Consider the following 3,910-nt stretch of genomic DNA (forward strand, 5'->3'; position numbering starts at 1 on the left):
CATACCCAAATCAGTACACATAAATTTCCCATTTTACTGCACAACAGGAAGGGTCATAATTTATTTAGCCATTTACCTATTGGTGAGATTTTTGTTTACGTTTTTTCATTATTATAAACAATGCTTAAATGAACATTTTGAACAATCATCTGTGTACACTGGTGTTGGTAGCTCTGTGAAACATGAACATGAATTTTTGAACGATAGTATAAAGAAATTCTTCAAGACAGTTGACAGCTCATGGGGTTGTTAACTAATGTAAAACAATATGTGTACTGACTGTTTACTGAGAAACTAGTTTTTCATGTAAACCTTCATCTAAAGTACAATAAGAAATAGAAAAAAAAAAAAAAAAGAAATTCTCCAAAACCAAATGGCTAGTGAACAGAAAGTACTTCAGAATCCTGAGCCACCCAGTCGCTGGATGACATTGTCTTGGGCCTTACTACCCATCCATTAAAATGGCCCAAGAGCATGGATGGATCTCCACCGTGAATTTGTTCCAGATAAGCACCCAGCTCAGAGGGTGCCTTGAGGTTCCTTTGAAAGTTTCAGGGGTTCTGTAAAATCAGAACAGAATGTAGATGCCCAAAAGGATCCTTGACCCTACTAGCTTGTTTCCTGGAAGAAACGCTTATTGTCTGTAAGGGACCAGACCCTTCCTTAGTTTTCCATACCAAAGTCACATCTATATTGTGGAGGCTTGTTATGGACTGAATTGTGTCCCCCCAAAATATGACTTGGAATCCTAACCCCTACATCTGTGGATGTAATCTCATTTGAGAATAGGGTGTTCTTTGTAATGCTAATGAGTCCATACCAGTGCAGGGTGTGTTCCAAACCTAGTCAGGTCCAAGTTATAAAAAGAGCAGATTAGACATAGAAACAAGTACCAAGGGGGGAGTGAGGGGGGTAAATGTCACATGAAGATTGCCAAGGAACCAAGGATCTCCAGAGCTACAGAAGATGAAAGAGGCAACAATCTTCCCCTAGAGCTGATACAAAAAGCCTTCCCCTAGAGCTGGTGCCCGGAATTCTAGCTTCCTAAACTGTGAGAAAATAAATTTGTGTTCTTTAAACCCACTCACTTGTGAGATTTCTGTTACAGCAGCACTAGGAAACTAAGACAAGGCTGAAGGAAGATAGGAAGTGTTCCAGGCTCAGAATCCCTAAATGTTGAAAGCAGTTAAAGAAAGCCTTCCTGGCTCAGGCAGACATGGCTCTAGCAACATGCTTCCCACTTTTGCCTTTTTGAACATGCGCTGAATAAAACTTTGTTTTTTCTTAAAAAAAAAAAAAAGAAAGAAAGTCTTCCTGGGGTTATTGGCTATCTGTTCTTTCTCTCCCTTCAGCTAAAATCAGAAAAGGGGGATTCATAGAGAAGAGAATGAGGTTTCTCAAAGTCTTCTCAAGCTGCAATAGCCAAAACATGAAAAGAGAGCACCTCGCTCCTGCCTTGGAGGGCTGTGGATTGTTAGCAGGAGTAGCAAAATGTGGGGCAGATGTCCAGTGTGTTGGAGAAGGTAGCAATGAAGCAAATTGCCCAGGCATCAAGGCTGGGGAAAGATGAGACATTCCTACCAGGAACATAGGACAGTGACTTCATAGATAGAGGAAATCAAAACAAAGTGAGACTACAGGGGTAAAATAAAAATGCGGAGAGGATACATTAAAAAGAGCCAGGTTGCCATTGTGTCATTCTGGAAATAGAGCCTCAGAAATAGTCTCCCGCATGTGGCTCTGTGAAAGGCCAGATTGCGCTCACCAGGCATTATGTTTAGGTCATATGGACGGAGAAATTGCCCATGAACAAATTTCAAGAGAAATCTACAGCCTCCCTTCAACGTATTCCTGAGCTCTGCTCTCCCTCTCATCACTCATTTCTCTCCATCTTGGTTTCACAGGCAGCAAAGATTAACAATGAAAAATCGGACCATGATTGAATTCATCCTGCTGGGACTAACAGACAACCCAGAGCTTCAGACCGTAATCTTCATACTTCTCTTCCTCACCTACATATTTAGCATCTTAGGTAATCCGACAATCATCACCCTCATACTATTGGACACCCATCTCCGGACTCCTATGTATTTTTTCCTCCGGAATTTCTCCTTCTTGGAAATTTCCTTTACAACCACTTTCACTCCTAGGCTGCTGATCAGCATCTCTACTGGGAATAAGGCCATCAGTTTTGCTGGCTGCTTCACTTAGTATTTCTTTGCCATGTTCCTCGGAATAACAGAGTTTTACCTTCTGGCTGCCATGTCTTATGATTGCTAGGTAGCCATCTGCAAACCCCTACATTATACAACCATCATGAACAACAGAGTCTGTATCTAGCTGGTTCTCTGCTCTTGGTTGGGTGGGTTCCTAATCATTTTATACCCCATCATCCAGACCAGTCAGCTGGATTTCTGTGCCTCCAATGTGCTGAATCATTATCTTGCTCAGACACAAGACTCCTGGAGCTGGTTGACTTTATCTTAGCAGTTGTGACCTTGGTGGTGACCCTGGTGCTGGTGCTTCTCTCCTACACAAATATCATCAAGACCATTCTGAAGATCCCCTCTGCCCAGCACAGGAAAAAGGCATTTTCCACATGTTCTTCCCACATGACTGTCATCTCTCTCTCATGGCAGCTGCATCTTCATGTACATAAAACCTTCAGCAAAAGAAGGAGTTGCCGTCAATAAGGGAGTAGCTGTGCTCAGCACATCAGTGGCCCCTTTACTGAACCCCTTCATTTACACCTTAAGGAATAAACAAGTAAAACAAGCCCTCAAGGATGTGGCCAGAAAGATTATGCAACTTTATTTACTTTAATGGCCTCAAAGTCAATGGAAATTTTGAATGATGTTCATGAAGCTCTTCCAAGTGATCATTTTAGCTCCTGATCCCTCCTTTTGTTAAAGTGACTTCTCAGATGAATTGACTGTGACCACTTTATGTGTCAATATTTTGTTTCAAATTTACTAGAAAGAGAAAGGAATTCCAAGAAGTCCCGTTCAAAGATATTTTTCTTCTGGTAGATGTCTTTTAATTAAGGGGGAAAGGCTGGAAAAATAATATTACCAGACTGGGCACAAAAAAAGAACTTTGTGCTTAAAAATTATTTTGCTTATCATAAATCTGGTGATCAGGTAAACAATTAAGCCTGTCTTCCTCTGAGGAGCTCTTAGTCTCATCAATCACAATCAAAAAGTTGCAAACACATTATGACAGAAACACAAGATACTTGCCAGAAGAGGCAATTGATGATATTATGTAAAAAATTTCTACATCAAATTACATTTTGTCAGATTTGGAACAATTTCCTTTCTCAAGCTTCTCCCTCTGACAACTCTTAAAACTGCTTCTTTCTGGTATCTCCTACAGAAAGTACTTCCCATTGTACAGTATGAGGTCTCCTGAGTACTCATGCGGACATTTCTGACTCTCTCATTTCCATGCTGAAACCAGATTAAAACTGTTACTGGGGAATTCCTGTGTCTAAGAGTAATAAATGCTTACTCTGTTAAAATAAAGCAAGAAAACTTATTGAAGGTTTGTTAACAGTCCAGTCTGGGGGAAAAGTCTGATTTTGCAGAGTGAGCAAATGCCTCCAAAATGGTGAAGTTGTGGAGACTTTTTAAAGGGTGAGAAGAAAGAACTTGAAGTGCACTATTTTGATTGGACACTACAAACTTAGATTAACACAAGGCGGGTTTACTGGAAGTGGGGGCTACAAGGACTACAGGACATTTCTGTCTTAGAAACAGCTTGCTCAGGTGAAATTTTTGTTGTCAGCATTGCCTAGGAGACCTAGATAAGAGTCAGCATCAAGGCCTTCTTCCTGAGATACGGTTCTGAATCTAATATAACATGTACTGAATCTACTAGATTTTCTGAGGAACTAAGTACTTGACATAGT

The 3,910-nt window shown here is 40.6% G+C and overlaps 1 pseudogene; it reads left to right on the forward strand.

Annotated features, from left to right (window-relative positions):
- The first annotated feature begins 1,381 nt into the window (after positions 1-1,381).
- On the forward strand, positions 1,382-2,837 carry LOC100675542 (olfactory receptor 6C4-like; annotated as a pseudogene).
- Positions 2,838-3,910: the final 1,073 nt, after the last annotated feature.

Source organism: Loxodonta africana, chromosome 4, assembly GCF_030014295.1.
Source record: "Loxodonta africana isolate mLoxAfr1 chromosome 4, mLoxAfr1.hap2, whole genome shotgun sequence".
Classification (NCBI taxonomy): domain Eukaryota; kingdom Metazoa; phylum Chordata; class Mammalia; order Proboscidea; family Elephantidae; genus Loxodonta; species Loxodonta africana.